We start from the raw sequence: 11374 nt of genomic DNA, 5'->3' as shown, positions 1-11374 counted from the left end.
GTGAATTTTTCATTTTTTGAGTTTTTGGAAGAGTTACCCAATTGTCATCTTCCTCTTGCATTGATTTCCTTGTTTTCTTGGTGCTTATAACTTCTTGGCTTGTTTGTCACATAGGAGTGGACTTTATCCGTTGTCCACACTTTGGAGATTTATCTACCTTTTATGTTTGCCCTATTTTGGATCAATCTAAACACAACAACATATATAAGATAAATTAATTTAAATAAAATTAAAAAAATAAATGTATTTAACATGAAAAAAACTTAGTAAGGGTGGAACAAGAGGGAGAGGAGAAGAGAAGGGAGAGAAGGGGGAGAGGTAAATAGAGGGAGAAAAACTTAGTTAGGGCAAAGCAAGGGAGAAGAGAAGAGGAGGGAAGGAAGGGAAGGGAGGGAGAGGAGGTAAAGAGGGGGAGAGAAACTACGTAGAGAGAGAGAGACTTAACTTAGGGCGAAGCAAGAGGGAGAGGAGAAGAGAAGCGAGGGAAGGGAAGGGAAGGGAAGGGAAGGGAGAGAGGTAAAGAAAGGGGGAGAGAAACTAGGGAGAGGAGAAGAGAAGGAAGGTAAGGGAGAGAGGTAAAGAGAGGGGGAGAGAAACTAGGGAGAGGAGAAGAGAAGGGAGGTAAGAGATAGAGATTAAGAGAGAAACTAGGGAGAGGAGAAAAGAAGGGAGGTAAGAGATAGAGATCAAGAGAGGGGGAGAGAAACTAGGATGTGGTCACCCTTAGTAAGGGCGAAAGTCTCCCTTACTAAGACGCGACCAGTCACCCTTACTAAGGGTGACCATCGATATTTGATTATTAGGTTAATATTAGGTGTCCATATTTGATGATTAGGTTAATATTGTGCATCCATATTTGAAGTTGGGTGCATTAATATTTAATGATTAGGTATCCATATTTAATGATTAGGTTGATATTAGGCACCCACATTGATTAATTAGGTTCCTTGAATGCTTTATCCAATGCCTCTTTAGGAGTGAAAGCATTCAATGTATGTGCTGAATGATAAAAATAGTTCGTATAATAAATCTTAAATTTAATCAAATATTAAGCATAGTTCTGAAGGGTTAAGCATAGTCCAGAATGATAACCTATAAAAAATCCTAAACTTAAATCAAATATTAAGCATAGTTCTTATGGGTTAAGCATAGTCTGATAGTGTATCATTAATTTCATTAAATTTGGGTTTAGTTTTATTTATTTTTCAAGAAAAATATTTATGTATCAAAATTTTTAAATATTTTTATTTTTTTGAATATATTATAATGATTATTTGGATAGATTTAGTTTTTTAAAAAGAAAATTTTGTATATGCTTATTTCTTCTTATAATTTGTTTGATCTTGTATTTACATCATAAGTGTTTGTCTTTTTATTGTATTTGATCTTCAATAGTATTATTTCTTCTTCTTCATAATTGTTGACTAGAGATATGGCTTATGTATCTTTTCAAATTTTTGTTGGTGGATTGGAGGTGGAACCATTTATTTGGAAAAAAGTGAAGGGAGATTTTTTTATTTTCCAAACCTTCATACTTTTTCAATGATCAATACACACTGTAATGGGATAAGGATATGAAGGTATATGTAGTGAAACAATCTTGTAATGATGTTGATAACCTTATCCCAATTATCTCTACCAGACCAAATGGTGATGAAGAACCATGCTTTATATTAGATAAGGAAGTGTCTCTAGAATATCTCATCGTGCAACACTCTCAATCACATGCATGTAACACTTATAGATGAAATTCCTCTAAGCTTTCAAAGTTGCCACACCCAAGTAGAAGCCAAAAAAGTATAGTGGCATATCTCTTGTCTTTTGAGTCCCATGATGGTCTTCTATGTAAAATTCTCTTAGAATGTAGGAGCATTGACGAGGTTGAAGAGATTCTAGACATATACAGTGGCAATGTGGCTTTTGAACTACCATACAATGTTGATCCTTCCAAGTCTCCAATGGGCTGGGATGGAATAGGCTTATGATGGACACTGTGCTTGATTAAACCAATGAACAATAATGTGAAATTTCTGGGGCTAAGAAAAAATCTATGTGGAAACCATTGATGGGAAGCCTAACATCACATCCTAGACATGTATTTCATTTTGCCCATAATGAAATAGTACATATTTATTTAACCCTCTTGGCATGCTTCTATTACAAGAGTCGACCTATATTGAAGGTGAATTGTGATGCCACAGTATATTATTGCATGCCTGATGACATAAATATGAGTAGGCTTATGATACATCAAGGGATGCATATGCATGAAGTGCAAAGGGGTTCTCCTCAGAGTGCATTGCAAAGAATCAAGTAGCTTGTTCAAGAGGTAGTGTCTGAGGTGACTTCAAGTGGCCCTTGTAAGATACAACCTGACATGACAAAACAACTATTTGTTAATGCTGTGTTAAGACATCATGTCAATACTAGAAGTAGTATAAGCTTTCAAGAGTTGGCTAAGCTCTTACAACAAATGCAGCCACTCATCTAATGCCATAGGTATTTCCAATACCATAAGATTTTATATATAATTATGATGTTTTCCCACTCATCATGTTCAATGTTTTACATATTTAAGAGATTAATACGAGCTTCCAAGAGTGAGGACAGAGTTCAGGGTGTAAAGTCAAGTATACTAGAATTGAAGAGGTCATGTGCCTACAAGTTCTTTCATGGTAGTCAATTTTGAGGAAATGAGTTTGAAAGGTGTTATGTTTTCTAGATGTTCACAACATGTCTTGCTTCAAGTGTAGACTTGGTGAAAAGAATGAATTGTTGTGGTGGTTTAGATCTAAAAAGGGCTTGGGTGTGCTTCGATCACATGTCACATGCAATGATGGACCACTATTGGTGGCAACACGTGTATGATCCAAGATAAAACATACTCCATTACTAATTTAACATATTGTAGTACTTGCTCTATTGTGTAGTTTGCAAGGGCTCATGGTGACCATTGTGCCATGTGAGATGAAGGACGAGGACACAGATCCTCAAGTGTTATTTTGGGAAATGCTTAATAATGTGGTGGTGTGTAAAGATGGAGAAAGACCAAATTTTTTGGATTCATGGGAGATGAGGCTGGTGCTAATTGGTGAGTTGTGTGCATAATGTAGAATGATAGTCCTTAAAACATTATGGAAGGGAGAGAATGGTCTTGTTTGTTCCATTGGGAACAAAGTTTACATATTCATATTGTGCAATATGTGGTTAAGAATTTTCAAGATGAACACAAACATTGACCGAGGAAGATGCACTTTCCCAATATATAGATACATTCGATCATGGTGGATATATGGCAAGGTGGCAGATGGAAATATTCCACTGATGGATTATTGGCTTAGTTGGTGGTTTGTGAGATATCCCCACTGGCATAAACATTTGGTTGGAGTAAGTAATTACCTCTTTTTCAATTTAAAAAATAATACTTTTGTATTAAGAATATAATACTATATTATTGACCACCACTTTTGATGGTTGGTTTTCATGATGTTGTGGATGACACAAGTTTGGCACACATGGTTTTCATGATGTTAGGAGTTGGATGACACACGTTTGGCACACATGCCTATAACAAATCTTACAAAGATAAAACATGTAAGTTGGTTAGTAGGGGAAGGCTTCAAGGATACCATTAGCCTATATGATGCAATGATGTCTGATGTTGACAATACAATGTTACAGAATGCCAAGAAACATGCTTTCATGAAGGAAAGTACCATGGTGCTATTCCAAGCATGGCAAAGTTGATTCAGAGGGAGAATTCCTCTAAGGCTCCTAGCCCCATTTTAGCTAGCAGAATAGTTGCTAAATCATTGAGAGGGATGCCTATGCATGTACAAGCACCTTTACAAAAATGTGTAAACATAAGCCATCAGTCATAAATGTGGAAGATGAGAATTCATCACATCGACCAGAGTATTGTCACAAAGGATGTGCCAAGAAGAGAGGTAAAAGAAGATTAAACTTTCAACCTCCAGTTCCTTCTCCAATAGCTTGCCAAGGAGATACAACATCAGAAGTGGAATGTGAAGGGGTGATTGAGAGTGACATTCATGATTCCATGTGGGCTATTCATTGCACTTCTTTTTGAATATCAAAGTCACATGTCAAGGATGGATGGGTGGACAATCCGGCAAGTGTAAAAAGGCTATCCGAAACTTAGCACATGGTGTTCCATCTCCTTCATTCTATGGTATGAGGGAATGGTTTGCAGGTCATCATCGTCAATTCATGTGGTTTTTCAATGATAATGTTGACCACACTTGGGCTATATATAACTCTATTTGTAATGCTCTAGCAAAACCTCCTACCATATGGCCTATTGAGAGAGGAACAATCCTTTATTAGTGAGATGAGATTAGGGCACTGGAGGGTTCAACTTTTATTTTGCAAAGAGGTCACATTGGTGGTCCAAATGTAGTAGGTTAAAGGTCGACAAGATATAGATAAGGGATTTCAGAGATGGCAACAAAGCATGTAGATAGGTCACTTACTTTAAATGCTATTATTTGTGAACATAATGTCATTAAGGTAGGTGAACATGAGGTCTCTCTACTATGGTGAAAAGTACTGAATTACGCTTTCAAAGAACCCTGCATGCACATGTCCAGATTTTCAAATAAGATTAGGGGAGGAAAAGCCTTATGTTGCTTGCAAAGCACCTTCACGTTCTTGGTTTAGATGCAAACCATAATATGTTTATGCATAACAAATCACTCTCTCATTATCCCTCACTCCCCCCCTTCTCTCTCTCTCTCTCTCTCTCTCTCTCTCTCTCTCTCTCTCAAAGCTCTCCCTTTCTCTCTCACAATGGCATCCACAAGCAATCCAAGCACTCTCTCTCTCTCTCTCTCTCTCTCTCTCTCTCTCTCTCTCTCTCTCTCATCAAAGCTCTCCCTTTCTCTCTCACAATGGCATCCACAAGCAATCCAAGCACTCCAAGCCTCACTATGACCAAGGCATTGGAATGTGTGTGTGCATCTTTGAAAACAAAATCTAAGAAATGGGAGGAGCTTAAGGAATGTTTCCAAATCACTGAATAGGCATGCAAGGCTTTGGAGAACCTGAATTCCTTTAAGGAGGTGGATGTAGTTTACCTTTTAGAGATCAAGACTGGGAACGCCATAGGAATATGGCATACTTATGGGTACATCAATGTCAATGAGGAGTCCTGAGCTCCTCTGAAAGTAGCTTACTAGTGCAATAAAATTGAGGGAAGGTTAATTGTGATGCCATTTAATAATCAGTAGGGTTAAACCACAACTCATAATTGTAGTGCATAATTTAATTTGTAGTGCATAATTTAATTATAATCATCTTCTACATTTTCAGGTTTTCAATTTCTCCTACATTATGCCTTGATGTTTTGTAATTCTCTTTTGAGAGAGATAGAGAGCATGTGTGTGTGTAAGAAAGAAAAATTTGAGAAAATGATAATTGAACAATATTTGTAAATCATGTGTGTCAGCTACCCTTCTCTCTCTCTCTCTCTCTCTCTCTCTCTCTCTCTCTCTCTCTCTCTCTCTCTCTCTCTCTCTCTCTCTCTCTCTCCCTCATAATGTAACAAACTAAAGTTTTGGTAGAAATAAACAATATGAATATGAATATGAAGAGAGAGAAAGAGTGTGAGCAAGTGAGTGAGAGCTTGAGATAAGTGCAAAAAGGGAAAATAAAAGAAGACGGGGAGAGAGAAAGAGTGAAGCAAGTGAGTGAGAGCTTAAGATAATTGTAAAAAGGGAAAACAAAAGAAGATGAAAGAGAGAGGAAGTGATTCGTAGGGTAAGAGAATGGAGAGTAAATAAGATGACACATAGAATAGAGTGATAGTGGGAGACATAGATTGAAAGCGAGAGAGTGAGAGCGAGAGGGAATTGCGAGAGAGGGAATTGCAAGAGGGAATTGCGAGAGAGAGAGAGAGAGAGAGAGAGAGAGAGAGAGAGAGAGAGAGAGAGAGAGAGAGAGAGAGAGAGAGAGAGAGAGAGAGAGAGAGAGAGAGAGAGAGAGAGAGAGAGGAGGAGGAGGAGGAGGAAATGGAGAGTATGAGAGAGTGGGAGAGAGAGAGAGAGGAGGACATGGAGAGTATGAGAGAGGGGGAGGGAGAGAGAGAGAGAGAGAGAGAGAGAGAGGAGGACATCGAGAGGAGGGAGATAGAAGGGGAGGAGCTGAGCGGTGATGGAGAGGAGGAGGCGACAATGGCAGTGATGATGGTGGTGTGAGAAGTTTGGGGTTTAGCCCTTACAAAGTTTGACACATGAAGTTCCCTTAAAAATCACACTCCATAATGAAATGATGCTTTTTTATGCTTTGATTGATACTAGTCATAATATTCTTACATAAAAATATGTGGGAGTTATAAAGCAAGCATGAGTTGATTAATTCTAACACATATGTAAATGGGCAAACAATGTATGTTGATGGATGTATACACCTTAATATATATGTTGAAAATGATCACTTGGTCAAAAAGTTCTTTATAGTCCCAACAAACAGGTACTCTTGAAGAATATTCTTAAAGAATGGATTATCTTAGGACATGGGTGGATCAAAGAAACCTATTGCACCATCAACTAGAACAAGCAAAGCACTTACCTTGGCCAAAGGATGGATTGCTATTTTGCTACATGAAGGGAAAGCTTAATCCTTATAAGACTTTATTGGTATTGTTTGCATCCGCATCTAAGCAACTCATGGAAGAATAAGATGTGTAATGAAGGGTATCACTAGTTCCCAGCTCCTAATGGTGGCAAGGCAAGCAAGAAAGTTGTTATACATCATGAGCCGAATTTGTTAAGGAATATTGGATTCAATTGGGGTCTCCTTGTGAACCACTAGTTGCTTTTTTTACTATCAAGAAGTTAAAGTGCCATGCATTGGGAACATGTAATATAACAGAGGTGTAGGTTTTTTATCATTAATGCCAGTGCTATTCAAGAAATGGTCATGTTTTGACAAGAGTGGGTTGAGACCACTCAACATGGTTTATAAGTGGTGGATCATCAACACTAAAAGGAAAGATGGATATAAAACATGTTGAGTGGGTTGAGACCACTCAACATGGTTTATAAGTGGTGGATCATCAACACTAAAAGGAAAGATGGATATAAAACTTCATCAACCATTCCACCTCAAGATGCTCTATCTTATAAAAAACCCATCTTAAAGCCAAGGAACCTATACATCAATCCAAATAAAATTATTACAACACATCTCAATCCTTGTCATTGGGGTAGCCCATACCATCACCACAATCATAGGTTCTACCATTGGGACCCCTTCTATGACAATCTTGCAAAATCCTAACCCAACCTTACCTTGTATCTATCCCAAAGTATTAATGAAATGCAACACTACAAAGTGTTGGGTTCCCAAAAGCGTACTAGTAGCTCAAAGCTACTATGATGGTAACACGACCCTCTAGATTCTAAAGAAGGTGATAGCTAAAGCTCAAAAGAGATCCAAAAAAACCACCAAGCTATCCAAAGAAAAATAACTTCAAAGATGGATAGTACCCAAGAATCTATTTGTGAACAAAGGTACTATGAAAGGAACAATCCCATAACGTATAGAAAAGCTCAAGAATCAACTCCAAGAAAACTATGAAGCCATTATCAAACCCTACTGCTAATAATAGGAAACCATAGAAAACTTCTGAAGCCACTATCAAACTATAGATGGGTGCCAAAGGCAGTGCTACAAGCTCAAGGATTTTATTGAGGTAATGCTAATATTTGGTTACCTAAGCAAAGAACTTCCTTTTTTAAGGTGATTGATTTACAAGGATCTTCAATAACTAAAGGAAATGGCCAAACCAATAATAGTAACCCTATGAGACCACCACAAGAAACTCTCAACCTTGGGTTTTAAAACATGTGAAAAATGCATGGTTGAGGGACGGTGAGGAGCCCATGATGGGATATACACAAGAACTTGTAACCCATAAGAACCTCCATGGGAATGACCTTCAACATCAAAGTCAGTCGTTGCAAACAAGGAAACACAAAAGCAATTTAAGGAAAGCCATGGCATGCAAGCACAACAAATGAGAATAAAGTCTCTAATTCAGGGGAGCCCATGGTCCTAGATCTCACAAATTTTTGAGTGCTACAGAGATGCAGAAGGTCACAACCAAGGGGAGCATCAATGGTTAGTTATAGAACAATTGGTTAGTTATAGAACAATGGTTAGTTATAGAACAATTGGTTGTTGTTGCCATAGTTGGTATGAAGATCACCAAGGGTTAGTTATAGAACAATTGGTTGTTGTTGCCATAGTTGGTATGAAGATCACCAAGGGTTAGGGATTTCAAAAATTTGTTTTATAATTAAAATCTACACAAATCAAATTATACGCATACAAGTATAATGCTACAATAGATTATGTACAAGTACACAATGGTCCATGCACAAATAGAAAGGTATGAGAGACCAAAAATGATACATGCTATTGGTACATCGTACTTTTTTTTTTGTGGTACACGTCCTCTTCAAAAAATTGGATAGTTTGTAATGGTTTGACGTACAATTTCAAATGATACACATACCATACACCATACAAGTTCTGATGGTCTAACCCAAATTCTAATGCTCAAATTACGTAATAAGTATTAAGGGTGATGCTAATGGTACATGTCCCATTCCAATGGACCATATATAACTACATACAAAAATAAGAGCAGGGACCTCGTCACTTTCTACACTGTTTATTTTGAGATTTGGGGGGGAACTCCTGCAAAGTTTTAGCCTCCTCTAGATTTTTCTTGCGTCAAGCTCTTCTCATCAATAATCACTCTCAATAACCTCAACCTGCAAATTACTGTAATCTCCTCAAGTTTTCATGTTAATCTAGATTAGAGACTAATCATACTATACATCCCTTTTTGGGGTAGTTAGCCATCTCTTCAAATTTGCATGTTAATCTAGATTAGAGCCTAATGATGATATATAATCCTTTAGGGTCGTTAGTCATACCACATGTAATTCCCCTAGATAGATATGCAAATATTATAATCTTCTCAAATTTGCATATTAATTGGTGACTTTGACAACATATTCTCCATGAGATATAAGCCTCACCTACTCAAATGCTTGTCTTAGAATGAATCTTTAAACCTAAACTCTCCAAGAAATAAACTCTCAAAAATTAAAAGGGAAAAAAGAGGAGCTAGTTCTCATCAAAGCACTGAGTTTGGTGTGAGAATGATGTGTTTAAGGACTTTTGAAATAATTATAGAAGGGTGACTTACATGGCTACCTTAGTTCAGGCAAACAAATGATGACACATTGAGAAAACTCAAAAATAGCCATTGTCAAAATATGATATCTTGTGGGATTGAAGTATGATGATGTAAAGCTTTTGGATATTTGAAATTTATGCTCTACATGTGGATTTTATTTAGGGATGAAATCCATATAATTAGAACACTTCCTTGGGACTTTTAACACTTTTCTTTAATACCTTGAGTTATGAGGACCGTTTAGGGAGAAAATATGTGAAGATCAAAGAGCCATATCCATGTTTCTTTTGGGGAAGGGGCTGGTAAGGATAAGTAACACCAACTTATCATTAGACCTTGATAAAAAAAATCAAAGAGATGAAATGATTTTAATCCATTAACATCTTTCACAACATTTGTAGTTTTCTCTATTAAAAGTTTAAAGAGGTTGCTTAAATTTTGATATGTGACACCCATGAAGTTAATCATGTCACACATACCTTAAATGTAACACAAGAATAAAACAAGCATCTCATTTGACATCGTTAAAGGATATTACAAAAGAAGATACTTTAGAAAGGTTCCATATGCTAGCCATTTTCAACCAATTATAGATTGAAAATTCATTCCCTACTTCCCTAAAAATTATAACTACGTTTCATGTATATACAAATTATAAACTACATTTCATGTATATACAAAGACATTAATACCCATCTTTAAACATAAATTTCATTACTAAAAGGTAACGTCTTCACAAAATCAACATATACAAGGATTTGAAGAAAAAACATTAATTGCCCATCTTTAGACATACTAAAAAATAACATATTCACAAAATCAACATATATAAGAATTTGAAGAAAGCCGTAGTGCATGTGTTTGTACCTCCTGTATTTTTAGAATCCAAAGCATACACATTGCCACCACCACCAACATCAATAAAAATGACAACAATGTCATTTTCAACAACAACAACAATTACAAGGCTAATTTCCATATAATAAAAGTTACTTCAAAATATTTAAATTATATGTCTAGTATTACCAAAACATAGATAGATAGATCCACAAAGAAAGATGAATTAGACGCTTATATCAAGGCATTTCCACATTTACACAACTCTCATGGCACAGAGTATTGAGCCTTCTAAAGTACTTTGATACAAGCTACAAAGGTTTAGTTATTTTGTTATGTAATGAATGTTGATGAGATCATGAAATTGGGAATTCCATCTATTGAAATAACTATCAACATGTGCCTATAAGTCTATAGGTGCTTGCAAGTTAGTTTAGTTTCATGTATTTCAGTTAATCTCTCATATGATAGAGTATGATTGAGTGTTGAGTTTGTAGACCAGAGTTGGAATCTTGTTATTAAGCTCAAAATCTAAGAATGTGTGAAACAAACTCTTTGCTCAAGGTTATGGACAACTTTATCAAAGCATAAAGTATCAAGAGTTGTAAAGTACAAACACATAAATGCCACTCATTGATAGAGAAGAGACTAATATTGAGAAGTAGCTAATTAATTTGGCCAATTAATATTGAGAAGTAGCTAATTAATTTGGCCAATGAGTTGGTCATTTGAAGTATGTCATATAAAGTCTATCAAACAAAGTTGATATCTAAGGCATCGAAGATTTCATCGAGACAACAAATTTCAAAGAAAGACATGGCATTGTGGAAAGAGGCCCACTGTCTCCTAGCTTAGTTTTAACCATAAACCACAAAACCTAAACACATGAGAGGATTTTCACTTAATGATTGGGCATAGTTAATTTGTTAGTTCTGAAACAAGGAAAGGGTTAAATTTATGGTCAAAATCGTAGTCACTTTCACTCATGTATACAAGTGGATGTCCAAGGATGTTCCTAGCTCATTTATTACCATGTTGTTGTTCGTCCCCGAACCTATCAATTATAGCCAAAATGAGGATCTAGTCAATGCTTGAGAAATTTGAATAGCTAACCTAGAAATAGCTTAATGAAATTTATGTCCGAATCTTCAAGGTGAGTATTTTTTATTACATTGAGAAGCCATTAACCCCCAATCACAAGCATTTTCACGCAATCTTTAACATAGTTCATTGGTTAACTTAAAAACATTTTACAAGCTACATGTGTGGGTGAAATTGTAGCCACTATTTACAAGTCAAAATTCA

Source organism: Cibotium barometz, chromosome 1, assembly GCF_041138505.1.
Source record: "Cibotium barometz isolate CiBa-2024 chromosome 1, ASM4113850v1, whole genome shotgun sequence".
Taxonomy (NCBI): domain Eukaryota; kingdom Viridiplantae; phylum Streptophyta; class Polypodiopsida; order Cyatheales; family Cibotiaceae; genus Cibotium; species Cibotium barometz.
The sequence above is the reverse complement of the archived record's forward strand: the minus strand, read 5'-3'. Positions refer to the sequence as shown.